This window comes from Brachyhypopomus gauderio, chromosome 1 (genome assembly GCF_052324685.1).
Source record: "Brachyhypopomus gauderio isolate BG-103 chromosome 1, BGAUD_0.2, whole genome shotgun sequence".
NCBI lineage: Eukaryota > Metazoa > Chordata > Actinopteri > Gymnotiformes > Hypopomidae > Brachyhypopomus > Brachyhypopomus gauderio.
In genome coordinates this window covers 24,937,968-24,964,854 of record NC_135211.1, presented here as the reverse complement: position 1 = coordinate 24,964,854, position 26,887 = coordinate 24,937,968, and the positions used below count along the sequence as shown (strand labels likewise).

The 26,887-nt window shown below is 45.3% G+C and overlaps 23 non-coding genes across 23 annotated transcripts; all 23 read right to left on the bottom strand.

Moving 5' to 3' along the window:
* Window positions 1-668: 668 nt before the first annotated feature.
* On the bottom strand, window positions 669-750 carry trnal-uag (transfer RNA leucine (anticodon UAG)). The gene has a single exon. It is a non-coding gene; the product is annotated as a tRNA-Leu (tRNA).
* Window positions 751-1,362: 612 nt separating this feature from the next.
* trnal-uag (transfer RNA leucine (anticodon UAG)) lies at window positions 1,363-1,444 on the bottom strand. The gene has a single exon. It is a non-coding gene; the product is annotated as a tRNA-Leu (tRNA).
* A 612-nt stretch (window positions 1,445-2,056) lies between these two features.
* On the bottom strand, window positions 2,057-2,138 carry trnal-uag (transfer RNA leucine (anticodon UAG)). Its single transcript has one exon. It is a non-coding gene; the product is annotated as a tRNA-Leu (tRNA).
* A 937-nt stretch (window positions 2,139-3,075) lies between these two features.
* Window positions 3,076-3,157, bottom strand: trnal-uag (transfer RNA leucine (anticodon UAG)). Its single transcript has one exon. It is a non-coding gene; the product is annotated as a tRNA-Leu (tRNA).
* Window positions 3,158-3,766: 609 nt separating this feature from the next.
* trnal-uag (transfer RNA leucine (anticodon UAG)) lies at window positions 3,767-3,848 on the bottom strand. Its single transcript has one exon. It is a non-coding gene; the product is annotated as a tRNA-Leu (tRNA).
* Window positions 3,849-4,457: 609 nt separating this feature from the next.
* On the bottom strand, window positions 4,458-4,539 carry trnal-uag (transfer RNA leucine (anticodon UAG)). The gene has a single exon. It is a non-coding gene; the product is annotated as a tRNA-Leu (tRNA).
* A 944-nt stretch (window positions 4,540-5,483) lies between these two features.
* Window positions 5,484-5,565, bottom strand: trnal-uag (transfer RNA leucine (anticodon UAG)). The gene has a single exon. It is a non-coding gene; the product is annotated as a tRNA-Leu (tRNA).
* A 609-nt stretch (window positions 5,566-6,174) lies between these two features.
* Window positions 6,175-6,256, bottom strand: trnal-uag (transfer RNA leucine (anticodon UAG)). Its single transcript has one exon. It is a non-coding gene; the product is annotated as a tRNA-Leu (tRNA).
* Window positions 6,257-7,892: 1,636 nt separating this feature from the next.
* On the bottom strand, window positions 7,893-7,974 carry trnal-uag (transfer RNA leucine (anticodon UAG)). Its single transcript has one exon. It is a non-coding gene; the product is annotated as a tRNA-Leu (tRNA).
* Window positions 7,975-8,583: 609 nt separating this feature from the next.
* trnal-uag (transfer RNA leucine (anticodon UAG)) lies at window positions 8,584-8,665 on the bottom strand. The gene has a single exon. It is a non-coding gene; the product is annotated as a tRNA-Leu (tRNA).
* A 2,327-nt stretch (window positions 8,666-10,992) lies between these two features.
* trnal-uag (transfer RNA leucine (anticodon UAG)) lies at window positions 10,993-11,074 on the bottom strand. Its single transcript has one exon. It is a non-coding gene; the product is annotated as a tRNA-Leu (tRNA).
* A 609-nt stretch (window positions 11,075-11,683) lies between these two features.
* On the bottom strand, window positions 11,684-11,765 carry trnal-aag (transfer RNA leucine (anticodon AAG)). The gene has a single exon. It is a non-coding gene; the product is annotated as a tRNA-Leu (tRNA).
* A 606-nt stretch (window positions 11,766-12,371) lies between these two features.
* trnal-aag (transfer RNA leucine (anticodon AAG)) lies at window positions 12,372-12,453 on the bottom strand. Its single transcript has one exon. It is a non-coding gene; the product is annotated as a tRNA-Leu (tRNA).
* A 941-nt stretch (window positions 12,454-13,394) lies between these two features.
* On the bottom strand, window positions 13,395-13,476 carry trnal-aag (transfer RNA leucine (anticodon AAG)). The gene has a single exon. It is a non-coding gene; the product is annotated as a tRNA-Leu (tRNA).
* A 1,994-nt stretch (window positions 13,477-15,470) lies between these two features.
* Window positions 15,471-15,552, bottom strand: trnal-uag (transfer RNA leucine (anticodon UAG)). Its single transcript has one exon. It is a non-coding gene; the product is annotated as a tRNA-Leu (tRNA).
* A 609-nt stretch (window positions 15,553-16,161) lies between these two features.
* On the bottom strand, window positions 16,162-16,243 carry trnal-aag (transfer RNA leucine (anticodon AAG)). The gene has a single exon. It is a non-coding gene; the product is annotated as a tRNA-Leu (tRNA).
* A 606-nt stretch (window positions 16,244-16,849) lies between these two features.
* On the bottom strand, window positions 16,850-16,931 carry trnal-aag (transfer RNA leucine (anticodon AAG)). The gene has a single exon. It is a non-coding gene; the product is annotated as a tRNA-Leu (tRNA).
* Window positions 16,932-18,925: 1,994 nt separating this feature from the next.
* trnal-uag (transfer RNA leucine (anticodon UAG)) lies at window positions 18,926-19,007 on the bottom strand. Its single transcript has one exon. It is a non-coding gene; the product is annotated as a tRNA-Leu (tRNA).
* A 609-nt stretch (window positions 19,008-19,616) lies between these two features.
* trnal-aag (transfer RNA leucine (anticodon AAG)) lies at window positions 19,617-19,698 on the bottom strand. The gene has a single exon. It is a non-coding gene; the product is annotated as a tRNA-Leu (tRNA).
* Window positions 19,699-21,689: 1,991 nt separating this feature from the next.
* On the bottom strand, window positions 21,690-21,771 carry trnal-aag (transfer RNA leucine (anticodon AAG)). The gene has a single exon. It is a non-coding gene; the product is annotated as a tRNA-Leu (tRNA).
* A 1,994-nt stretch (window positions 21,772-23,765) lies between these two features.
* On the bottom strand, window positions 23,766-23,847 carry trnal-uag (transfer RNA leucine (anticodon UAG)). The gene has a single exon. It is a non-coding gene; the product is annotated as a tRNA-Leu (tRNA).
* Window positions 23,848-24,456: 609 nt separating this feature from the next.
* On the bottom strand, window positions 24,457-24,538 carry trnal-aag (transfer RNA leucine (anticodon AAG)). The gene has a single exon. It is a non-coding gene; the product is annotated as a tRNA-Leu (tRNA).
* A 1,991-nt stretch (window positions 24,539-26,529) lies between these two features.
* trnal-uag (transfer RNA leucine (anticodon UAG)) lies at window positions 26,530-26,612 on the bottom strand. The gene has a single exon. It is a non-coding gene; the product is annotated as a tRNA-Leu (tRNA).
* Between the last annotated feature and the right edge of the window lie 275 nt (window positions 26,613-26,887).

Below are 26,887 nucleotides of genomic sequence, written 5' to 3'. Positions count from 1 at the left end.
TGGTCCGACAGAGATGTAGACTGGAAAAAATGCGATATTTTTCGCTTGGCCATTTTCAACGCTTAGCGATTAGCGCTCCGCTGCTTTGCGAGTCACGCTGGTGATCAGATTCCCGCATTTGTTGATGGGGAGTGAAATAATTATATTACTCGCAAATTTAAATTTATGGTCGCGATTGCGACGATTTTAGTCGCAATCTGGAGCCCTGTCATGTCTGACGGGTGCCTCTCTGTATTTTTTCAGGATAAAAGGTGAGTACAAAATTAGAAGAGTAGCATATTAATTTTTTTACAAACTGTCCGCGACCCACCCAGAACGTGTCCGCGACCCACTTTTGGGTCGCGACCCACCAGTTGAGAATCACTGCCTTAGACCACTCGGACACGCTACCACAGGAAGACAGTATTTGCTGACATTCTTGTGGAAGAAGGTGAATTTGTCTTCTGTCAGAAGAGGAAAGATGCATCATTTCCTGCCTGTTATCAAAACACCGCAGGGTCTTCAATGTCGCCTAAGAACAAAGCCAGGTATGAGCATTTGCAAATGGCTTCGTGGCATGGCTCTCTGCTACCATCATGCGAATGACTGCTCTTCAGCCTTGGGTCAGGCACCGTTGTTGAGAGTGATTAGGTATAAGAATTCTTCTGCCATCTCCTAAAAACACTGCTTGGCAGCGGTGGGATTCAAACCCACGACTCCGCAGAGACTGGAGCCTAAATCCTGCGCCTTAGATCACTCGGCCACGCTACCCTGTTGTAATATCATTTTTGCAATTTTCAAGTCTGGAGTCCTCCAAAGCAGCATTCTCAACTTGGTACATGAGCAGGGCTGAACTTGTTAGGAACAATGCTTGCCTAACCTTCAAAGTAAAAAATGCTAAGCTATATGTAACTCTGAAAAAGAAGAATGGTTCCAATGTCTTTTTCAAATTGTTTCCCGTCATCTGTACTGGAAGAGAGGGTTTTCAAGAGAACACAAAGGCAAGAATCATTGTAAAGTGACAAGCTGGCAGCATTCGATCCCACGCCTTCTCAGAGACTGGAACCTAAATCCAGTGCCTTAGACCACTAGGACACGCTACCACAGGAAGACAGTATTTGCTGACATTCTTGTGGAAGAAGGTGAATTTGTCTTCTGTCAGAAGAGGAAAGATGCATCATTTCCTGCCTGTTATCAAAACACCGCAGGTTCTTCTTCAATGGGGCCTAAGAACAAAGCCAGGTATGAGCATTTGCAAACGGCATCGTGGCATGGCTCTCTGCTACCATCATGCGAATGACTGCTCTTCAGCCTTGGGTCAGGCAACGTTTTTGAGAGTGATTAGGTATAAGAATTCTTCTGCCATGTCCTAAAAACACTGCTTGGAAGCGGTGGGATTCGAACCCACGCCTCCGCAGAGACTGGAGCCTAAATCCAGCGCCTTAGACCACTCGGCCACGCTACCCTGTTGTAATATCATTTTTGCAATTTTCAAGTCTGGAGTCCTCCAAAGCAGCATTCTCAACTTGGTACATGAGCAGGGCTGAACTTGTGAGGAACAATGCTTGCCTAACATTCAAAGTAAAAAATGCTAAGCTATATGTAACTCTGAAAAAGAAGAATGGTTCCAATATATTTTTCAAATTGTTTCCCCTCATCTGGTCTGGAAGAGAGGGGTTTCAAGAGAACACAAAGACAAGAATCATTGTAAAGTTACCATCTAGCAGCATTCGATCCCACGCCTCCTCAGAGACTGGAGCCTAAATCCAGCACGTTAGGCTACTCGGACACGCTACCACAGGAAGACTGTATTTGCTGACATTCTTGTGGAAGAAGGTGAATGTGTCTTCTGTCAGAAGAGGAAAGATGCATCATTTCCTGCCTGTTATCAAAACAATGCAGGTTCTTCTTCAATGTCGCCTAAGAACAAAGCCAGGTATGAGCATTTGGAAACGGCATTGTGGCATGGCTCTCTGCTACCATCATGCGAATGACTGCTCTTCAGCCTTGGGTCAGGCACCGTTGTTGAGAGTGATTAGGTATAAGAATTCTTCTGCCATCTCCTAAAATCACTGCTTGGCAGCAATGGGATTCAAACCCACGCCTCCGCAGAGACTGGAGCCTAAATCCAGCACCTTAGACCACTCGGCCACGCTACCCTGTTGTAATATCATTTTTGCAATTTGCAAGTCTGGAGTCCTCCAAAGCAGCATTCTCAACTTGGTACATGAGCTGGGCTGAACTTGTGAGGAACAATGCTTGCCTAACCTTCAAAGTAAAAAATGCTAAGCTATATGTAACTCTGAAAAAGAAGAATGGTTCCAATGTCTTTTTCAAATTGTTTCCCATCATCTATACTGGAAGAGTGGGTTTTCAAGAGAACACAAAGGCAAGAATCATTGTAAAGTTACCAGCATTCAATCCCACGCCTCAGCAGAGACTGGAGCCTAAATCCAGCGCCTTAGACCACTCGGCCACGCTACCCTGTTGTAATATCATTTTTGCAATTTTCAAGTCTGGAGTCCTCCAAAGCAGCATTCTCAACTTGGTACATGAGCAGGGCTGAACTTGTGAGGAACAATGCTTGCCTAACCTTCAAAGTAAAAAATGCTAAGCTATATGTAACTCTGAAAAAGAAGAATGGTTCCAATGTCTTTTTCAAATTGTTTCCCGTCATCTGTACTGGAAGAGAGGGTTTTCAAGAGAACACAAAGGCAAGAATCATTGTAAAGTGACAAGCTGGCAGCATTCGATCCCACGCCTTCTCAGAGACTGGAACCTAAATCCAGTGCCTTAGACCACTAGGACACGCTACCACAGGAAGACAGTATTTGCTGACATTCTTGTGGAAGAAGGTGAATTTGTCTTCTGTCAGAAGAGGAAAGATGCATCATTTCCTGCCTGTTATCAAAACACCGCAGGTTCTTCTTCAATGGGGCCTAAGAACAAAGCCAGGTATGAGCATTTGCAAACGGCATTGTGGCATGGCTCTCTGCTACCATCATGCGAATGACTGCTCTTCTGCCTTGGGTCAGGCACCATTGTTGAGAGTGATTAGGTATAAGAATTCTTCTGCCATCTCCTAAAAACACTGCTTGGCAGCGGTGAGATTCGAACCCACGCCTCCGCAGAGACTGGAGCCTAAATCCAGCGCCTTAGACCACTCGGCCACGCTACCCAGTTGTAGTATCATTTTTGCAATTTTCAAGTCTGGAGTCCTCCAAAGCAGCATTCTCAACTTGGTACATGAGCAGGGCTGAACTTGTGAGGAACAATGCTTGCCTAACCTTCAAAGTAAAAAATGCTAAGCTATATGTAACTCTGAAAAAGAAGAATGGTTCCAATGTCTTTTTCAAATTGTTTCCCCTCATCTAGACTGAAAGAGAGGGTTTTCAAGAGAACACAAAGGCAAGAATCATTGTAAAGTTACCAGCTGGCAGCATTCGATCCCACGGCTCCTCAGAGACTGGAGCCTAAATGCAGCGCCTTAGACCACTCAGACACGCTACCACAGGAAGACTGTATTTGCTGACATTCTTGTGGAAGAAGGTGAATTTGTCTTCTGTCAAAAGAGGAAAGATGCATCATTTCCTGCCTGTTATCAAAACACCGCAGGGTCTTTAATGTCGCCTAAGAACAAAGCCAGGTATGAGCATTTGCAAACGGCATCGTGGCATGGCTCTCTGCTACCATCATGCGAATGACTGCTCTTCAGCCTTGGGTCAGGCACCTTTGTTGAGAGTGATTAGGTATAAGAATTCTTCTGCCATCTCCTAAAAACCCTGCTTGGCAGCAGTGGGATTCGAACCCACGCCTCCGCAGAGACTGGAGCCTAAATCCAGCACCTTAGACCACTCGGCCACGCTACCTTGTTGTAATATCATTTTTGCAATTTTCAAGTCTGGAGTCCTCCAAAGCAGCATTCTCAACTTGGTACATGAGCAGGGCTGAACTTGTGAGGAACAATGCTTGCCTAACCTTCAAAGTAAAAAATGCTAAGCTATATATAACTCTGAAAAAGAAGAATGGTTCCAATGTCTTTTTCAAATTGTTTCCCCTCATCTAGACTGGAAGAGAGGGTTTTCAAGAGAACACAAAGGCAAGAATCGTTGTAAAGTTACCAGCTGGCAGCATTCGACCCCACGCCTCCTCAGAGACTGGAGCCTAAATGCAGCGCCTTAGACCACTCAGACACGTTACCACAGGAAGGCTGTATTTGCTGACATTCTTGTGGAAGAAGGTGAATTTGTCTTCTGTCAAAAGAGGAAAGATGCATCATTTCCTGCCTGTTATCAAAACACCGCAGGGTCTTCAATGTCGCCTAAGAACAAAGCCAGGTATGAGCATTTGGAAACGGCATTGTGGCATGGCTCTCTGCTACCATCATGCGAATGACTGCTCTTCAGCCTTGGGTCAGGCACCGTTGTTGAGAGTGATTAGGTATAAGAATTCTTCTGCCATTTCCTAAAAACACTGCTTGGCAGCGGTGGGATTCGACCCCACGCATCCGCAGAGACTGGAGCCTAAATCCAGCGCCTTAGAACACTCGGCCACGCTACCCTGTTGTAATGCCATTTTTGCAATTTTCAAGTCTGGAGTCCTCCAAAGCAGCATTCTCAACTTGGTACATGAGCAGGGCTGAACTTGTGAGGAACAATGCTTGCATAACCTTCAAAGTAAAAAATGCTAAGCTATATGTAACTCTGAAAAAGAAGAAGGGTTACAATGTCTTTTTCAAATTGTTTCCCATCATCTATACTGGAAGAGTGGGTTTTCAAGAGAACACAAAGGCAAGAATCATTGTAAAGTTACCAGTTGGCAGCATTCAATCCCACGCCTCAGCAGAGACAGGAGCCTAAATCCAGCGCCTTAGACCACTCGGCCACGCTACCCTGTTGTAATATCATTTTTGCAATTTTCAAGTCTGGAGTCCTCCAAAGCAGCATTCTCAACTTGGTACATGAGCAGGGCTGAACTTGTGAGGAACAATGCTTGCCTAACCTTCAAAGTAAAAAATGCTAAGCTATATGTAACTCTGAAAAAGAAGAATGGTTCCAATGTCTTTTTCAAATTGTTTCCCATCATCTGTACTGGAAGAGAGGGTTTTCAAGAGAACACAAAGGCAAGAATCATTGTAAAGTGACAAGCTGGCAGCATTCGATCCCACGCCTTCTCAGAGACTGGAACCTAAATCCAGTGCCTTAGACCACTAGGACACGCTACCACAGGAAGTCAGTATTTGCTGACATTCTTGTGGAAGAAGGTGAATTTGTCTTCTGTCAGAAGAGGAAAGATGCATCATTTCCTGCCTGTTATCAAAACACCGCAGGTTCTTCTTCAATGGGGCCTAAGAACAAAGCCAGGTATGAGCATTTGCAAACGGCATTGTGGCATGGCTCTCTGCTACCATCATGCGAATGACTGCTCTTCAGCCTTGGGTCAGGCACCATTGTTGAGAGTGATTAGGTATAAGAATTCTTCTGCCATCTCCTAAAAACACTGCTTGGCAGCGGTGAGATTCGAACCCACGCCTCCGCAGAGACTGGAGCCTAAATCCAGCGCCTTAGACCGCTCGGCCACGCTACCCTTTGGTAATATCTTTTTTGCAATTTTCAAGTCTGGAGTCCTCCAAAGCAGCATTCTCAACTTGGTACATGAGCAGGGCTGAACTTGTGAGGAACAATGCTTGCCTAACCTTCAAAGTAAAAAATGCTAAGCTATATGTAACTCTGAAAAAGAAGAATGGTTCCAATGTCTTTTTCAAATTGTTTCCCCTCATCTAGACTGGAAGAGAGGGTTTTCAAGAGAACACAAAGGCAAGAATCATTGTAAAGTTACCAGCTGGCAGCATTCGATCCCACGCCTCCTCAGAGACTGGAGCCTAAATGCAGCGCCTTAGACCACTCAGACACGCTACCACAGGAAGACTGTATTTGCTGACATTCTTGTGGAAGAAGGTGAATTTGTCTTCTGTCAAAAGAGGAAAGATGCATCATTTCCTGCCTGTTATCAAAACACCGCAGGGTCTTTAATGTCGCCTAAGAACAAAGCCAGGTATGAGCATTTGCAAACGGCATCGTGGCATGGCTCTCTGCTACCATCATGCGAATGACTGCTCTTCAGCCTTGGGTCAGGCACCATTGTTGAGAGTGATTAGGTATAAGAATTCTTCTGCCATCTCCTAAAAACACTGCTTGGCAGCAGTGGGATTCAAACCCACGCCTCCGCAGAGACTGGAGCCTAAATCCAGCACCTTAGACCACTCGGCCACGCTACCTTGTTGTAATATAATTTTTGCAATTTTCAAGTCTGGAGTCCTCCAAAGCAGCATTCTCAACTTGGTACATGAGCAGGGCTGAACTTGTGAGGAACAATGCTTGCCTAACCTTCAAAGTAAAAAATGCTAAGCTATATATAACTCTGAAAAAGAAGAATGGTTCCAATGTCTTTTTCAAATTGTTTCCCCTCATCTAGACTGGAAGAGAGGGTTTTCAAGAGAACACAAAGGCAAGAATCGTTGTAAAGTTACCAGCTGGCAGCATTCGATCCCACAGCCTCCTCAGAGACTGGAGCCTAAATGCAGCGCCTTAGACCACTCAGACACGTTACCACAGGAAGACTGTATTTGCTGACATTCTTGTGGAAGAAGGTGAATTTGTCTTCTGTCAAAAGAGGAAAGATGCATCATTTCCTGCCTGTTATCAAAACACCGCAGGGTCTTCAATGTCGCCTAAGAACAATGCCAGGTATGAGCATTTGGAAACGGCATTGTGGCATGGCTCTCTGCTACCATCATGCGAATGACTGCTCTTCAGCCTTGGGTCAGGCACCATTGTTGAGAGTGATTAGGTATAAGAATTCTTCTGCCATTTCCTAAAAACACTGCTTGGCAGCGGTGGGATTCGACCCCACGCATCCGCAGAGACTGGAGCCTAAATCCAGCACCTTAGAACACTCGGCCACGCTACCCTGTTGTAATGCCATTTTTGCAATTTTCAAGTCTGGAGTCCTCCAAAGCAGCATTCTCAACTTGGTACATGAGCAGGGCTGAACTTGTGAGGAACAATGCTTGCATAACCTTCAAAGTAAAAAATGCTAAGCTATATGTAACTCTGAAAAAGAAGAAGGGTTCCAATGTCTTTTTCAAATTGTTTCCCATCATCTATACTGGAAGAGTGGGTTTTCAAGAGAACACAAAGGCAAGAATCATTGTAAAGTTACCAGTTGGCAGCATTCAATCCCACGCCTCAGCAGAGACTGGAGCCTAAATCCAGCGCCTTAGACCACTCGGCCACGCTACCCTGTGGTAATATCATTTTTGCAATTTTCAAGTCTGGAGTCCTCCAAAGCAGCATTCTCAACTTGGTACATGAGCAGGGCTGAACTTGTGAGGAACAATGCTTGCCTAACCTTCAAAGTAAAAAATGCTAAGCTATATGTAACTCTGAAAAAGAAGAATGGTTCCAATGTCTTTTTCAAATTGTTTCCCGTCATTTGTACTGGAAGAGAGGGTTTTCAAGAGAACACAAAGGCAAGAATCATTGTAAAGTGACAAGCTGGCAGCATTCGATCCCACGCCTTCTCAGAGACTGGAACCTAAATCCAGTGCCTTAGACCACTAGGACACGCTACCACAGGAAGACAGTATTTGCTGACATTCTTGTGGAAGAAGGTGAATTTGTCTTCTGTCAGAAGAGGAAAGATGCATCATTTCCTGCCTGTTATCAAAACACCGCAGGTTCTTCTTCAATGGGGCCTAAGAACAAAGCCAGGTATGAGCATTTGCAAACGGCATTGTGGCATGGCTCTCTGCTACCATCATGCGAATGACTGCTCTTCAGCCTTGGGTCAGGCACCATTGTTGAGAGTGATTAGGTATAAGAATTCTTCTTCCATCTCCTAAAAACACTGCTTGGCAGCAGTGAGATTCGAACCCACGCCTCCGCAGAGACTGGAGCCTAAATCCAGCGCCTTAGACAACTCGGCCACGCTACCCTGTTGTAGTATCATTTTTGCAATTTTCAAGTCTGGAGTCCTCCAAAGCAGCATTCTCAACTTGGTACATGAGCAGGGCTGAACTTGTGAGGAACAATGCTTGCCTAACCTTCAAAGTAAAAAATGCTAAGCTATATGTAACTCTGAAAAAGAAGAATGGTTCCAATGTCTTTTTCAAATTGTTTCCCCTCATCTAGACTGGAAGAGAGGGTTTTCAAGAGAACACAAAGGCAAGAATCATTGTAAAGTTACCAGCTGGCAGCATTCGATCCCACGCCTCCTCAGAGACTGGAGCCTAAATGCAGCGCCTTAGACCACTCGGCCACGCTACCACAGGAAGACTGTATTTGCTGACATTCTTGTGGAAGAAGGTGAATTTGTCTTCTGTCAAAAGAGGAAAGATGCATCATTTCCTGCCTGTTATCAAAACACCGCAGGGTCTTCAATGTCGCCTAAGAACAAAGCCAGGTATGAGCATTTGCAAACGGCATCGTGGCATGGCTCTCTGCTACCATCATGCGAATGACTGCTCTTCAGCCTTGGGTCAGGCACCTTTGTTGAGAGTGATTAGGTATAAGAATTCTTCTGCCATCTCCTAAAAACACTGCTTGGCAGCAGTGGGATTCGAACCCACGCCTCCACAGAGACTGGAGCCTAAATCCAGCGCCTTAGACCGCTCGGCCACGCTACACTGCGGTAATATCTTTTTTGCAATTTTCAAGTCTGGAGTCCTCCAAACCAGCATTCTCAACTTGGTACATGAGCAGAGCTGAACTTGTGAGGAACAATGCTTGCCTAACCTTCAAAGTAAAAAATGCTAAGCTATATGTAACTCTGAAAAAGAAGAATGGTTCCAATGTCTTTTTCAAATTGTTTCCCCTCATCTAGTGTGGAAGAGAGGGTTGTCAAGAGAACACAACGGCAAGAATCGTTGTAAACTTATCGTCTGGCAGCATTCAATATCACACCTCGTCAGAGACTGGAGCCTAAATCCAGCGCCTTAGACCACTCGGCCATGCTACCCAGTGTAAGTGTCTTTTTTGTCATTTTCAGGTCTGGAGTCTTCCAAAGCAGCATTCTCAACTTGGTACATGAGCAGGGCTGAACTTGTGAGGAACAATGCTTGCCTAACTTTCAAAGTAAAAAATGCTAAGCTATATGTAACTGAAAAAGAAGAAGGGTTCCAATGTCTTTTTCAAATTGTTTCCCGTCATCTGTACTGGAAGAGAGGGTTTTCAAGAGAACACAAAGGCAAGAATCATTGTAAAGTTACCAGCTGGCAGCATTCGATCCCACGCCTTCTCAGAGACTGGAGCCTAAATCCAGTGCCTTAGACCACTCGGACACGCTACCACAGGAAGACAGTATTTGCTGACATTCTTGTGGAAGAAGGTGAATTTGTCTTCTGTCAGAAGAGGAAAGATGCATCATTTCCTGCCTGTTATCAAAACACTGCAGGTTCTTCTTCAATGTCGCCTAAGAACAAAGCCAGGTATGAGCATTTGGAAACGGCATTGTGGCATGGCTCTCTGCTACCATCATGGGAATGACTGCTCTTCAGCCTTGGGTCAGGCACCGTTGTTGAGAGTGATTAGGTATAAGAATTCTTCTGCCATTTCCTAAAAACACTGCTTGGCAGCGGTGGGACTCGACCCCACGCATCCGCAGAGACTAGAGACTAAATCCAGCCCCTTAGACCGCTCGGCCACGCTACCCTGTGGTAATATCATTTTTGCAATTTTCAAGTCTGGAGTCCTCCAAAGCAGCATTCTCAACTTGGTACATGAGCAGGGCTGAACTTGTGAGGAACAATGCTTGCCTAACCTTCAAAGTAAAAAATGCTAAGCTATATGTAACTCTGAAAAAGAAGAATGGTTCCAATATATTTTTCAAATTGTTTCCCCTCATCTGGTCTGGAAGAGAGGGGTTTCAAGAGAACACAAAAACAAGAATCATTGTAAAGTTACCATCTAGCAGCATTCGATCCCACGCCTCCTCAGAGACAGGAGCCTAAATCCAGCACGTTAGGCTACTCGGACACGCTACCACAGGAAGACTGTATTTGCTGACATTCTTGTGGAAGAAGGTGAATGTGTCTTCTGTCAGAAGAGGAAAGATGCATCATTTCCTGCCTGTTATCAAAACACCGCAGGTTCTTCTTCAATGGGGCCTAAAAACAAAGCCAGGTATGAGCATTTGCAAAGGGCATCGTGGCACGGCTCTCTGCTACCATCATGCGAATGACTGCTCTTCAGCCTTGGGTCAGGCACCATTGTTGAGAGTGATTAGGTATAAGAATTCTTCTGCCATCTCCTAAAAACACTGCTTGGCAGGGGTGGGATTCAAACTCACGCCTCCGCAGAGACTGGAGCCTAAATCCAGCGGCTTAGACCACTCGGCCACGCTACCCTGTTGTAATATCATTTTTGCAATTTTCAAGTCTGGAGTCCTCCAAAGCAGCATTCTCAACTTGGTACATGAGCAGGGCTGAACTTGTGAGGAACAATGCTTGCCTAACCTTCAAAGTAAAAAATGCTAAGCTATATGTAACTCTGAAAAAGAAGAATGGTTCCAATGTATTTTTCAAATTGTTTCCCTTCATCTAGACTGGAAGAGAGGGTTTTCAAGAGAACACAAAGGCAAGAATCATTGTAAAGTTACCAGCTGGCAGCATTCGATCCCATGCCTTCTCAGAGACTGGAGCCTAAATCCAGTGCCTTAGACCACTCAGACACGCTACCACAGGACGACTGCATTTGCTGACATTCTTGTGGAAGAAGGTGAATTTTTCTTCTGTCAGAGGAGGAAAGATGCATCATTTCCTGCCTGTTATCAAAACACCGCAGGGTCTTCAATGTCGCCTAAGAACAAAGCCAGGTATGAGCATTTGCAAATGGCATCGTGGCATGGCTCTCTGCTACCATCATGCGAATGACTGCTCTTCAGCCTTGGGTCAGGCACCGTTGTTGAGAGTGATTAGGTATAAGAATTCTTCTGCCATCTCCTAAAAACACTGCTTGGCAGCGGTGGGATTCGAACCCACGCCTCCGCAGAGACTGGAGCCTAAATCCAGCGCCTTAGACCGCTCGGCCACGCTACCCTTTGGTAATATCTTTTTTGCAATTTTCAAGTCTGGAGTCCTCCAAAGCAGCATTCTCAACTTGGTACATGAGCAGGGCTGAACTTGTGAGGAACAATGCTTGCCTAACTTTCAAAGTAAAAAATGCTAAGTTATATGTAACTCTGAAAAAGAAGAAGGGTTCCAATGTCTTTTTCAAATTGTTTCCCGTCATCTGTACTGGAAGAGAGGGTTTTCAAGAGAACACAAAGGCAAGAATCATTGTAAAGTTACCAGCTGGCAGCATTCGATCCCATGCCTTCTCAGAGACTGGAGCCTAAATCCAGTGCCTTAGACCACTCAGACACGCTACCACAGGAAGACTGTATTTGCTGACATTCTTGTAGAAGAAGCTGAATTTGTCTTCTGTCAGAAGAGGAAAGATGCATCATTTCCTGCCTGTTATCAAAACACTGCAGGGTCTTCAATGTCGCCTAAGAACAAAGCCAGGTATGAGCACTTGCAAATGGCATCGTAGCATGGCTCTCTGCTACCATCATGCGAATAACTGCTCTTCAGCCTTGGGTCAGGCACCGTTGTTGAGAGTGATTAGGTATAAGAATTCTTCTGCCATCTCCTAAAAACACTGCTTGGCAGCGGTGGGATTCGAACCCACGCCTCCGCAGAGTCTGGAGCCTTAATCCAGCGCCTTAGACCGCTCGGCCACGCTACCCTGTGGTAATCTCTTTTTTGCAATTTTCAAGTCTGGAGTCCTCCAAAGCAGCATTCTCAACTTGGTACATGAGCAGGGCTGAACTTGTGAGGAACAATGCTTGCCTAACTTTCAAAGTAAAAAATGCTAAGCTATATGTAACTCTGAAAAAGAAGGGTTCCAATGTCTTTTTCAAATTGTTTCCCGTCATCTGTACTGGAAGAGAGGGTTTTCAAGAGAACACAAAGGCAAGAATCATTGTAAAGTTACCAGCTGGCAGCATTCGATCCCATGCCTTCTCAGAGACTGGAGCCTAAATCCAGTGCCTTAGACCACTCAGACACGCTACCACAGGAAGACTGCATTTGCTGACATTCTTGTAGAAGAAGCTGAATTTGTCTTCTGTCAGAAGAGGAAAGATGCATCATTTCCTGCCTGTTATCAAAACACTGCAGGGTCTTCAATGTCACCTAAGAACAAAGCCAGGTATGAGCACTTGCAAATGGCATCGTAGCATGGCTCTCTGCTACCATCATGCGAATAACTGCTCTTCAGCCTTGGGTCAGGCACCGTTGTTGAGAGTGATTAGGTATAAGAATTCTTCTGCCATCTCCTAAAAACACTGCTTGGCAGCGGTGGGATTCAAACCCACGCCTCCGCAGAGTCTGGAGCCTTAATCCAGCGCCTTAGACCGCTCGGCCACGCTACCCTGTGGTAATCTCTTTTTTGCAATTTTCAAGTCTGGAGTCCTCCAAACCAGCATTCTCAACTTGGTACATGAGCAGAGCTGAACTTGTGAGGAACAATGCTTGCCTAACCTTCAAAGTAAAAAATGCTAAGCTATATGTAACTCTGAAAAAGAAGAATGGTTCCAATGTCTTTTTCAAATTGTTTCCCCTCATCTAGTGTGCAAGAGAGGGTTGTCAAGAGAACACAACGGCAAGAATCGTTGTAAACTTATCGTCTGGCAGCATTCAATATCACACCTCGTCAGAGACTGGAGCCTAAATCCAGCGCCTTAGACCACTCGGCCATGCTACCCAGTGTAAGTGTCTTTTTTGCAATTTTCAAGTCTGGAGTCCTCCAAAGCAGCATTCTCAACTTGGTACATGAGCAGGGCTGAACTTGTGAGGAACAATGCTTGCCTAACTTTCAAAGTAAAAAATGCTAAGCTATATGTAACTCTGAAAAAGAAGAAGGGTTCCAATGTCTTTTTCAAATTGTTTCCCGTCATCTGTACTGGAAGAGAGGGTTTTCAAGAGAACACAAAGGCAAGAATCATTGTAAAGTTACCAGCTGGCAGCATTCGATCCCATGCCTTCTCAGAGACTGGAGCCTAAATCCAGTGCCTTAGACCACTCAGACACGCTACCACAGGAAGACTGTATTTGCTGACATTCTTGTAGAAGAAGCTGAATTTGTCTTCTGTCAGAAGAGGAAAGATGCATCATTTCCTGCCTGTTATCAAAACACTGCAGGGTCTTCAATGTCGCCTAAGAACAAAGCCAGGTATGAGCATTTGCAAATGGCATCGTAGCATGGCTCTCTGCTACCATCATGCGAATAACTGCTCTTCAGCCTTGGGTCAGGCACCGTTGTTGAGAGTGATTAGGTATAAGAATTCTTCTGCCATCTCCTAAAAACACTGCTTGGCAGCGGTGGGATTCGAACCCACGCCTCCGCAGAGACTGGAGCCTTAATCCAGCGCCTTAGACCGCTCGGCCACGCTACCCTGTGGTAATATCTTTTTTGCAATTTTCAAGTCTGGAGTCCTCCAAAGCAGCATTCTCAACTTGGTACATGAGCAGGGCTGAACTTGTGAGGAACAATGCTTGCCTAACTTTCAAAGTAAAAAATGCTAAGCTATATGTAACTCTGAAAAAGAAGAAGGGTTCCAATGTCTTTTTCAAATTGTTTCCCGTCATCTGTACTGGAAGAGAGGGTTTTCAAGAGAACACAAAGGCAAGAATCATTGTAAAGTTACCAGCTGGCAGCATTCGATCCCATGCCTTCTCAGAGACTGGAGCCTAAATTCAGTGCCTTAGACCACTCAGACACGCTACCACAGGAAGACTGCATTTGCTGACATTCTTGTAGAAGAAGCTGAATTTGTCTTCTGTCAGAAGAGGAAAGATGCATCATTTCCTGCCTGTTATCAAAACACTGCAGGGTCTTCAATGTCGCCTAAGAACAAAGCCAGGTATGAGCATTTGCAAACGGCATCGTGGCATGGCTCTCTGCTACCATCATGGGAATGACTGCTCTTCAGCCTTGGGTCAGGCACCGTTGTTGAGAGTGATTAGGTATAAGAATTCTTCTGCCATTTCCTAAAAACACTGCTTGGCAGCGGTGGGACTCGACCCCACGCATCCGCAGAGACTAGAGACTAAATCCAGCCTCTTAGACCGCTCGGCCACGCTACCCTGTGGTAATATCATTTTTGCAATTTTCAAGTCTGGAGTCCTCCAAAGCAGCATTCTCAACTTGGTACATGAGCAGGGCTGAACTTGTGAGGAACAATGCTTGCCTAACCTTCAAAGTAAAAAATGCTAAGCTATATGTAACTCTGAAAAAGAAGAATGGTTCCAATATATTTTTCAAATTGTTTCCCCTCATCTGGTCTGGAAGAGAGGGGTTTCAAGAGAACACAAAAACAAGAATCATTGTAAAGTTACCATCTAGCAGCATTCGATCCCACGCCTCCTCAGAGACAGGAGCCTAAATCCAGCACGTTAGGCTACTCGGACACGCTACCACAGGAAGACTGTATTTGCTGACATTCTTGTGGAAGAAGGTGAATGTGTCTTCTGTCAGAAGAGGAAAGATGCATCATTTCCTGCCTGTTATCAAAATACCGCAGGTTCTTCTTCAATGGGGCCTAAAAACAAAGCCAGGTATGAGCATTTGCAAAGGGCATCGTGGCACGGCTCTCTGCTACCATCATGCGAATGACTGCTCTTCAGCCTTGGGTCAGGCACCATTGTTGAGAGTGATTAGGTATAAGAATTCTTCTGCCATCTCCTAAAAACACTGCTTGGCAGGGGTGGGATTCAAACTCACGCCTCCGCAGAGACTGGAGCCTAAATGCAGCGGCTTAGACCACTCGGCCACGCTACCCTGTTGTAATATCATTTTTGCAATTTTCAAGTCTGGAGTCCTCCAAAGCAGCATTCTCAACTTGGTACATGAGCAGGGCTGAACTTGTGAGGAACAATGCTTGCCTAACCTTCAAAGTAAAAAATGCTAAGCTATATGTAACTCTGAAAAAGAAGAATGGTTCCAATGTCTTTTTCAAATTGTTTCCCTTCATCTAGACTGGAAGAGAGGGTTTTCAAGAGAACACAAAGGCAAGAATCATTGTAAAGTTACCAGCTGGCAGCATTCGATCCCATGCCTTCTCAGAGACTGGAGCCTAAATCCAGTGCCTTAGACCACTCAGACACGCTACCACAGGACAACTGCATTTGCTGACATTCTTGTGGAAGAAGGTGAATTTTTCTTCTGTCAGAGGAGGAAAGATGCATAATTTCCTGCCTGTTATCAAAACACCGCAGGGTCTTCAATGTCGCCTAAGAACAAAGCCAGGTATGAGCATTTGCAAATGGCATCGTGGCATGGCTCTCTGCTACCATCATGCGAATGACTGCTCTTCAGCCTTGGGTCAGGCACCGTTGTTGAGAGTGATTAGGTATAAGAATTCTTCTGCCATCTCCTAAAAACACTGCTTGGCAGCGGTGGGATTCGAACCCACGCCTCCGCAGAGACTGGAGCCTAAATCCAGCGCCTTAGACCGCTCGGCCACGCTACCCTTTGGTAATATCTTTTTTGCAATTTTCAAGTCTGGAGTCCTCCAAAGCAGCATTCTCAACTTGGTACATGAGCAGGGCTGAACTTGTGAGGAACAATGCTTGCCTAACTTTCAAAGTAAAAAATGCTAAGCTATATGTAACTCTGAAAAAGAAGAAGGGTTCCAATGTCTTTTTCAAATTGTTTCCCGTCATCTGTACTGGAAGAGAGGGTTTTCAAGAGAACACAAAGGCAAGAATCATTGTAAAGTTACCAGCTGGCAGCATTCGATCCCATGCCTTCTCAGAGACTGGAGCCTAAATCCAGTGCCTTAGACCACTCAGACACGCTACCACAGGAAGACTGTATTTGCTGACATTCTTGTAGAAGAAGCTGAATTTGTCTTCTGTCAGAAGAGGAAAGATGCATCATTTCCTGCCTGTTATCAAAACACTGCAGGGTCTTCAATGTCGCCTAAGAACAAAGCCAGGTATGAGCACTTGCAAATGGCATCGTAGCATGGCTCTCTGCTACCATCATGCGAATAACTGCTCTTCAGCCTTGGGTCAGGCACCGTTGTTGAGAGTGATTAGGTATAAGAATTCTTCTGCCATCTCCTAAAAACACTGCTTGGCAGCGGTGGGATTCGAACCCACGCCTCCGCAGAGTCTGGAGCCTTAATCCAGCGCCTTAGACCGCTCGGCCACGCTACCCTGTGGTAATCTCTTTTTTGCAATTTTCAAGTCTGGAGTCCTCCAAAGCAGCATTCTCAACTTGGTACATGAGCAGGGCTGAACTTGTGAGGAACAATGCTTGCCTAACTTTCAAAGTAAAAAATGCTAAGCTATATGTAACTCTGAAAAAGAAGGGTTCCAATGTCTTTTTCAAATTGTTTCCCGTCATCTGTACTGGAAGAGAGGGTTTTCAAGAGAACACAAAGGCAAGAATCATTGTAAAGTTACCAGCTGGCAGCATTCGATCCCATGCCTTCTCAGAGACTGGAGCCTAAATCCAGTGCCTTAGACCACTCAGACACGCTACCACAGGAAGACTGCATTTGCTGACATTCTTGTAGAAGAAGCTGAATTTGTCTTCTGTCAGAAGAGGAAAGATGCATCATTTCCTGCCTGTTATCAAAACACTGCAGGGTATTCAATGTCACCTAAGAACAAAGCCAGGTATGAGCACTTGCAAATGGCATCGTAGCATGGCTCTCTGCTACCATCATGCGAATAACTGCTCTTCAGCCTTGGGTCAGGCACCGTTGTTGAGAGTGATTAGGTATAAGAATTCTTCTGCCATCTCCTAAAAACATTGCTTGGCAGCGGTGGGATTCGAACCCACGCCTCCGCAGAGTCTGGAGCCTTAATCCAGCGCCTTAGACCGCTCGGCCACGCTACCCTGTAGCAATCTCTTTTTTGCAATTTTCAAGTCTGGAGTCCTCCAAAGCAGCATTCTCAACTTGGTACATGAGCAGGGCTGAACTTGTGAGGAACAATGCTTGCCTAACTTTCAAAGTAAAAAATGCTAAGCTATATGTAACTCTGAAAAAGAAGAAGGGTTCCAATGTCTTTTTCAAATTGTTTCCCGTCATCTGTACTGGAAGAGAGGGTTTTCAAGAGAACACAAAGGCAAGAATCATTGTAAAGTTACCAGCTGGCAGCATTCGATCCCATGCCTTCTCAGAGACTGGAGCCTAAATCCAGTGCCTTAGACCACTCAGACACGCTACCACAGGAAGACTGCATTTGCTGACATTCTTGTAGAAGAAGCTGAATTTGTCTTCTGTCAGAAGAGGAAAGATGCATCATTTCCTGCCTGTTATCAAAACACTGCAGGGTCTTCAATGTCGCCTAAGAACAAAGCCAGGTATGAGCATTTGCAAACGGCATCGTGGCATGGCTCTCTGCTACCATCATGGGAATGACTGCTCTTCAGCCTTGGGTCAGGCACCGTTGTTGAGAGTGATTAGGTATAAGAATTCTTCTGCCATTTCCTAAAAACACTGCTTGGCAGCGGTGGGACTCGACCCCACGCATCCGCAGAGACTAGAGACTAAATCCAGCCCCTTAGACCGCTCGGCCACGCTACCCTGTGGTAATATCATTTTTGCAATTTTCAAGTCTGGAGTCCTCCAAAGCAGCATTCTCAACTTGGTACATGAGCAGGGCTGAACTTGTGAGGAACAATGCTTGCCTAACCTTCAAAGTAAAAAATGCTAAGCTATATGTAACTCTGAAAAAGAAGAATGGTTCCAATATATTTTTCAAATTGTTTCCCTTCATCTGGTCTGGAAGAGAGGGGTTTCAAGAGAACACAAAAACAAGAATCATTGTAAAGTTACCATCTAGCAGCATTCGATCCCACGCCTCCTCAGAGACAGGAGCCTAAATCCAGCACGTTAGGCTACTCGGACACGCTACCACAGGAAGACTGTATTTGCTGACATTCTTGTGGAAGAAGGTGAATGTGTCTTCTGTCAGAAGAGGAAAGATGCATCATTTCCTGCCTGTTATCAAAACACCGCAGGTTCTTCTTCAATGGGGCCTAAAAACAAAGCCAGGTATGAGCATTTGCAAAGGGCATCGTGGCACGGCTCTCTGCTACCATCATGCGAATGACTGCTCTTCAGCCTTGGGTCAGGCACCATTGTTGAGAGTGATTAGGTATAAGAATTCTTCTGCCATCTCCTAAAAACACTGCTTGGCAGGGGTGGGATTCAAACTCACGCCTCCGCAGAGACTGGAGCCTAAATCCAGCGGCTTAGACCACTCGGCCACGCTACCCTGTTGTAATATCATTTTTGCAATTTTCAAGTCTGGAGTCCTCCAAAGCAGCATTCTCAACTTGGTACATGAGCAGGGCTGAACTTGTGAGGAACAATGCTTGCCTAACCTTCAAAGTAAAAAATGCTAAGCTATATGTAACTCTGAAAAAGAAGAATGGTTCCAATGTCTTTTTCAAATTGTTTCCCTTCATCTAGACTGGAAGAGAGGGTTTTCAAGAGAACACAAAGGCAAGAATCATTGTAAAGTTACCAGCTGGCAGCATTCGATCCCATGCCTTCTCAGAGACTGGAGCCTAAATCCAGTGCCTTAGACCACTCAGACACGCTACCACAGGACGACTGCATTTGCTGACATTCTTGTGGAAGAAGGTGAATTTTTCTTCTGTCAGAGGAGGAAAGATGCATCATTTCCTGCCTGTTATCAAAACACCGCAGGGTCTTCAATGTCGCCTAAGAACAAAGCCAGGTATGAGCATTTGCAAATGGCATCGTGGCATGGCTCTCTGCTACCATCATGCGAATGACTGCTCTTCAGCCTTGGGTCAGGCACCGTTGTTGAGAGTGATTAGGTATAAGAATTCTTCTGCCATCTCCTAAAAACACTGCTTGGCAGCGGTGGGATTCGAACCAACGCCTCCGCAGAGACTGGAGCCTAAATCCAGCGCCTTAGACCGCTCGGCAACGCTACCCTTTGGTAATATCTTTTTTGCAATTTTCAAGTCTGGAGTCCTCCAAAGCAGCATTCTCAACTTGGTACATGAGCAGGGCTGAACTTGTGAGGAACAATGCTTGCCTAACTTTCAAAGTAAAAAATGCTAAGTTATATGTAACTCTGAAAAAGAAGAAGGGTTCCAATGTCTTTTTCAAATTGTTTCCCGTCATCTGTACTGGAAGAGAGGGTTTTCAAGAGAACACAAAGGCAAGAATCATTGTAAAGTTACCAGCTGGCAGCATTCGATCCCATGCCTTCTCAGAGACTGGAGCCTAAATCCAGTGCCTTAGACCACTCAGACACGCTACCACAGGAAGACTGTATTTGCTGACATTCTTGTAGAAGAAGCTGAATTTGTCTTCTGTCAGAAGAGGAAAGATGCATCATTTCCTGCCTGTTATCAAAACACTGCAGGGTCTTCAATGTCACCTAAGAACAAAGCCAGGTATGAGCACTTGCAAATGGCATCGTAGCATGGCTCTCTGCTACCATCATGCGAATAACTGCTCTTCAGCCTTGGGTCAGGCACCGTTGTTGAGAGTGATTAGGTATAAGAATTCTTCTGCCATCTCCTAAAAACACTGCTTGGCAGCGGTGGGATTCGAACCCACGCCTCCGCAGAGTCTGGAGCCTTAATCCAGCGCCTTAGACCGCTCGGCCACGCTACCCTGTGGTAATCTCTTTTTTGCAGTTTTCAAGTCTGGAGTCCTCCAAAGCAGCATTCTCAACTTGGTACATGAGCAGGGCTGAACTTGTGAGGAACAATGCTTGCCTAACTTTCAAAGTAAAAAATGCTAAGCTATATGTAACTCTGAAAAAGAAGGGTTCCAATGTCTTTTTCAAATTGTTTCCCGTCATCTGTACTGGAAGAGAGGGTTTTCAAGAGAACACAAAGGCAAGAATCATTGTAAAGTTACCAGCTGGCAGCATTCGATCCCATGCCTTCTCAGAGACTGGAGCCTAAATCCAGTGCCTTAGACCACTCAGACACGCTACCACAGGAAGACTGCATTTGCTGACATTCTTGTAGAAGAAGCTGAATTTGTCTTCTGTCAGAAGAGGAAAGATGCATCATTTCCTGCCTGTTATCAAAACACTGCAGGGTCTTCAATGTCACCTAAGAACAAAGCCAGGTATGAGCACTTGCAAATGGCATCGTAGCATGGCTCTCTGCTACCATCATGCGAATAACTGCTCTTCAGCCTTGGGTCAGGCACCGTTGTTGAGAGTGATTAGGTATAAGAATTCTTCTGCCATTTCCTAAAAACACTGCTTGGCAGCGGTGGGACTCGACCCCACGCATCCGCAGAGACTAGAGACTAAATCCAGCCCCTTAGACCGCTCGGCCACGCTACCCTGTGGTAATATCATTTTTGCAATTTTCAAGTCTGGAGTCCTCCAAAGCAGCATTCTCAACTTGGTACATGAGCAGGGCTGAACTTGTGAGGAACAATGCTTGCCTAACCTTCAAAGTAAAAAATGCTAAGCTATATGTAACTCTGAAAAAGAAGAATGGTTCCAATATATTTTTCAAATTGTTTCCCTTCATCTGGTCTGGAAGAGAGGGGTTTCAAGAGAACACAAAAACAAGAATCATTGTAAAGTTACCATCTAGCAGCATTCGATCCCACGCCTCCTCAGAGACAGGAGCCTAAATCCAGCACGTTAGGCTACTCGGACACGCTACCACAGGAAGACTGTATTTGCTGACATTCTTGTGGAAGAAGGTGAATGTGTCTTCTGTCAGAAGAGGAAAGATGCATCATTTCCTGCCTGTTATCAAAACACCGCAGGTTCTTCTTCAATGGGGCCTAAAAACAAAGCCAGGTATGAGCATTTGCAAAGGGCATCGTGGCACGGCTCTCTGCTACCATCATGCGAATGACTGCTCTTCAGCCTTGGGTCAGGCACCATTGTTGAGAGTGATTAGGTATAAGAATTCTTCTGCCATCTCCTAAAAACACTGCTTGGCAGGGGTGGGATTCAAACTCACGCCTCCGCAGAGACTGGAGCCTAAATCCAGCGGCTTAGACCACTCGGCCACGCTACCCTGTTGTAATATCATTTTTGCAATTTTCAAGTCTGGAGTCCTCCAAAGCAGCATTCTCAACTTGGTACATGAGCAGGGCTGAACTTGTGAGGAACAATGCTTGCCTAACCTTCAAAGTAAAAAATGCTAAGCTATATGTAACTCTGAAAAAGAAGAATGGTTCCAATGTCTTTTTCAAATTGTTTCCCTTCATCTAGACTGGAAGAGAGGGTTTTCAAGAGAACACAAAGGCAAGAATCATTGTAAAGTTACCAGCTGGCAGCATTCGATCCCATGCCTTCTCAGAGACTGGAGCCTAAATCCAGTGCCTTAGACCACTCAGACACGCTACCACAGGACGACTGCATTTGCTGACATTCTTGTGGAAGAAGGTGAATTTTTCTTCTGTCAGAGGAGGAAAGATGCATCATTTCCTGCCTGTTATCAAAACACCGCAGGGTCTTCAATGTCGCCTAAGAACAAAGCCAGGTATGAGCATTTGCAAATGGCATCGTGGCATGGCTCTCTGCTACCATCATGCGAATGACTGCTCTTCAGCCTTGGGTCAGGCACCGTTGTTGAGAGTGATTAGGTATAAGAATTCTTCTGCCATCTCCTAAAAACATTGCTTGGCAGCGGTGGGATTCGAACCCACGCCTCCGCAGAGTCTGGAGCCTTAATCCAGCGCCTTAGACCGCTCGGCCACGCTACCCTGTAGTAATCTCTTTTTTGCAATTTTCAAGTCTGGAGTCCTCCAAAGCAGCATTCTCAACTTGGTACATGAGCAGGGCTGAACTTGTGAGGAACAATGCTTGCCTAACTTTCAAAGTAAAAAATGCTAAGCTATATGTAACTCTGAAAAAGAAGAAGGGTTCCAATGTCTTTTTCAAATTGTTTCCCGTCATCTGTACTGGAAGAGAGGGTTTTCAAGAGAACACAAAGGCAAGAATCATTGTAAAGTTACCAGCTGGCAGCATTCGATCCCATGCCTTCTCAGAGACTGGAGCCTAAATCCAGTGCCTTAGACCACTCAGACACGCTACCACAGGAAGACTGCATTTGCTGACATTCTTGTAGAAGAAGCTGAATTTGTCTTCTGTCAGAAGAGGAAAGATGCATCATTTCCTGCCTGTTATCAAAACACTGCAGGGTCTTCAATGTCGCCTAAGAACAAAGCCAGGTATGAGCATTTGCAAACGGCATCGTGGCATGGCTCTCTGCTACCATCATGGGAATGACTGCTCTTCAGCCTTGGGTCAGGCACCGTTGTTGAGAGTGATTAGGTATAAGAATTCTTCTGCCATTTCCTAAAAACACTGCTTGGCAGCGGTGGGACTCGACCCCACGCATCCGCAGAGACTAGAGACTAAATCCAGCCCCTTAGACCGCTCGGCCACGCTACCCTGTGGTAATATCATTTTTGCAATTTTCAAGTCTGGAGTCCTCCAAAGCAGCATTCTCAACTTGGTACATGAGCAGGGCTGAACTTGTGAGGAACAATGCTTGCCTAACCTTCAAAGTAAAAAATGCTAAGCTATATGTAACTCTGAAAAAGAAGAATGGTTCCAATATATTTTTCAAATTGTTTCCCTTCATCTGGTCTGGAAGAGAGGGGTTTCAAGAGAACACAAAAACAAGAATCATTGTAAAGTTACCATCTAGCAGCATTCGATCCCACGCCTCCTCAGAGACAGGAGCCTAAATCCAGCACGTTAGGCTACTCGGACACGCTACCACAGGAAGACTGTATTTGCTGACATTCTTGTGGAAGAAGGTGAATGTGTCTTCTGTCAGAAGAGGAAAGATGCATCATTTCCTGCCTGTTATCAAAACACCGCAGGTTCTTCTTCAATGGGGCCTAAAAACAAAGCCAGGTATGAGCATTTGCAAAGGGCATCGTGGCACGGCTCTCTGCTACCATCATGCGAATGACTGCTCTTCAGCCTTGGGTCAGGCACCATTGTTGAGAGTGATTAGGTATAAGAATTCTTCTGCCATCTCCTAAAAACACTGCTTGGCAGGGGTGGGATTCAAACTCACGCCTCCGCAGAGACTGGAGCCTAAATCCAGCGGCTTAGACCACTCGGCCACGCTACCCTGTTGTAATATCATTTTTGCAATTTTCAAGTCTGGAGTCCTCCAAAGCAGCATTCTCAACTTGGTACATGAGCAGGGCTGAACTTGTGAGGAACAATGCTTGCCTAACCTTCAAAGTAAAAAATGCTAAGCTATATGTAACTCTGAAAAAGAAGAATGGTTCCAATGTCTTTTTCAAATTGTTTCCCTTCATCTAGACTGGAAGAGAGGGTTTTCAAGAGAACACAAAGGCAAGAATCATTGTAAAGTTACCAGCTGGCAGCATTCGATCCCATGCCTTCTCAGAGACTGGAGCCTAAATCCAGTGCCTTAGACCACTCAGACACGCTACCACAGGACGACTGCATTTGCTGACATTCTTGTGGAAGAAGGTGAATTTTTCTTCTGTCAGAGGAGGAAAGATGCATCATTTCCTGCCTGTTATCAAAACACCGCAGGGTCTTCAATGTCGCCTAAGAACAAAGCCAGGTATGAGCATTTGCAAATGGCATCGTGGCATGGCTCTCTGCTACCATCATGCGAATGACTGCTCTTCAGCCTTGGGTCAGGCACCGTTGTTGAGAGTGATTAGGTATAAGAATTCTTCTGCCATCTCCTAAAAACACTGCTTGGCAGCGGTGGGATTCGAACCAACGCCTCCGCAGAGACTGGAGCCTAAATCCAGCGCCTTAGACCGCTCGGCAACGCTACCCTTTGGTAATATCTTTTTTGCAATTTTCAAGTCTGGAGTCCTCCAAAGCAGCATTCTCAACTTGGTACATGAGCAGGGCTGAACTTGTGAGGAACAATGCTTGCCTAACTTTCAAAGTAAAAAATGCTAAGTTATATGTAACTCTGAAAAAGAAGAAGGGTTCCAATGTCTTTTTCAAATTGTTTCCCGTCATCTGTACTGGAAGAGAGGGTTTTCAAGAGAACACAAAGGCAAGAATCATTGTAAAGTTACCAGCTGGCAGCATTCGATCCCATGCCTTCTCAGAGACTGGAGCCTAAATCCAGTGCCTTAGACCACTCAGACACGCTACCACAGGAAGACTGTATTTGCTGACATTCTTGTAGAAGAAGCTGAATTTGTCTTCTGTCAGAAGAGGAAAGATGCATCATTTCCTGCCTGTTATCAAAACACTGCAGGGTCTTCAATGTCACCTAAGAACAAAGCCAGGTATGAGCACTTGCAAATGGCATCGTAGCATGGCTCTCTGCTACCATCATGCGAATAACTGCTCTTCAGCCTTGGGTCAGGCACCGTTGTTGAGAGTGATTAGGTATAAGAATTCTTCTGCCATCTCCTAAAAACACTGCTTGGCAGCGGTGGGATTCGAACCCACGCCTCCGCAGAGTCTGGAGCCTTAATCCAGCGCCTTAGACCGCTCGGCCACGCTACCCTGTGGTAATCTCTTTTTTGCAGTTTTCAAGTCTGGAGTCCTCCAAAGCAGCATTCTCAACTTGGTACATGAGCAGGGCTGAACTTGTGAGGAACAATGCTTGCCTAACTTTCAAAGTAAAAAATGCTAAGCTATATGTAACTCTGAAAAAGAAGGGTTCCAATGTCTTTTTCAAATTGTTTCCCGTCATCTGTACTGGAAGAGAGGGTTTTCAAGAGAACACAAAGGCAAGAATCATTGTAAAGTTACCAGCTGGCAGCATTCGATCCCATGCCTTCTCAGAGACTGGAGCCTAAATCCAGTGCCTTAGACCACTCAGACACGCTACCACAGGAAGACTGCATTTGCTGACATTCTTGTAGAAGAAGCTGAATTTGTCTTCTGTCAGAAGAGGAAAGATGCATCATTTCCTGCCTGTTATCAAAACACTGCAGGGTCTTCAATGTCACCTAAGAACAAAGCCAGGTATGAGCACTTGCAAATGGCATCGTAGCATGGCTCTCTGCTACCATCATGCGAATAACTGCTCTTCAGCCTTGGGTCAGGCACCGTTGTTGAGAGTGATTAGGTATAAGAATTCTTCTGCCATTTCCTAAAAACACTGCTTGGCAGCGGTGGGACTCGACCCCACGCATCCGCAGAGACTAGAGACTAAATCCAGCCCCTTAGACCGCTCGGCCACGCTACCCTGTGGTAATATCATTTTTGCAATTTTCAAGTCTGGAGTCCTCCAAAGCAGCATTCTCAACTTGGTACATGAGCAGGGCTGAACTTGTGAGGAACAATGCTTGCCTAACCTTCAAAGTAAAAAATGCTAAGCTATATGTAACTCTGAAAAAGAAGAATGGTTCCAATATATTTTTCAAATTGTTTCCCTTCATCTGGTCTGGAAGAGAGGGGTTTCAAGAGAACACAAAAACAAGAATCATTGTAAAGTTACCATCTAGCAGCATTCGATCCCACGCCTCCTCAGAGACAGGAGCCTAAATCCAGCACGTTAGGCTACTCGGACACGCTACCACAGGAAGACTGTATTTGCTGACATTCTTGTGGAAGAAGGTGAATGTGTCTTCTGTCAGAAGAGGAAAGATGCATCATTTCCTGCCTGTTATCAAAACACCGCAGGTTCTTCTTCAATGGGGCCTAAAAACAAAGCCAGGTATGAGCATTTGCAAAGGGCATCGTGGCACGGCTCTCTGCTACCATCATGCGAATGACTGCTCTTCAGCCTTGGGTCAGGCACCATTGTTGAGAGTGATTAGGTATAAGAATTCTTCTGCCATCTCCTAAAAACACTGCTTGGCAGGGGTGGGATTCAAACTCACGCCTCCGCAGAGACTGGAGCCTAAATCCAGCGGCTTAGACCACTCGGCCACGCTACCCTGTTGTAATATCATTTTTGCAATTTTCAAGTCTGGAGTCCTCCAAAGCAGCATTCTCAACTTGGTACATGAGCAGGGCTGAACTTGTGAGGAACAATGCTTGCCTAACCTTCAAAGTAAAAAATGCTAAGCTATATGTAACTCTGAAAAAGAAGAATGGTTCCAATGTCTTTTTCAAATTGTTTCCCTTCATCTAGACTGGAAGAGAGGGTTTTCAAGAGAACACAAAGGCAAGAATCATTGTAAAGTTACCAGCTGGCAGCATTCGATCCCATGCCTTCTCAGAGACTGGAGCCTAAATCCAGTGCCTTAGACCACTCAGACACGCTACCACAGGACGACTGCATTTGCTGACATTCTTGTGGAAGAAGGTGAATTTTTCTTCTGTCAGAGGAGGAAAGATGCATCATTTCCTGCCTGTTATCAAAACACCGCAGGGTCTTCAATGTCGCCTAAGAACAAAGCCAGGTATGAGCATTTGCAAATGGCATCGTGGCATGGCTCTCTGCTACCATCATGCGAATGACTGCTCTTCAGCCTTGGGTCAGGCACCGTTGTTGAGAGTGATTAGGTATAAGAATTCTTCTGCCATCTCCTAAAAACACTGCTTGGGAGCGGTGGGATTCGAACCCACGCCTCCGCAGAGACTGGAGCCTAAATCCAGCGCCTTAGACCGCTCGGCCACGCTACCCTGTTGTAGTATCATTTTTGCAATTTTCAAGTCTGGAGTCCTCCAAAGCAGCATTCTCAACTTGGTACATGAGCAGGGCTGAACTTGTGAGGAACAATGCTTGCCTAACCTTCAAAGTAAAAAATGCTAAGCTATATGTAACTCTGAAAAAGAAGAATGGTTCCAATGTCTTTTTCAAATTGTTTCCCCTCATCTAGACTGGAAGAGAGGGTTTTCAAGAGAACACAAAGGCAAGAATCATTGTAAAGTTACCAGCTGGCAGCATTCGATCCCACG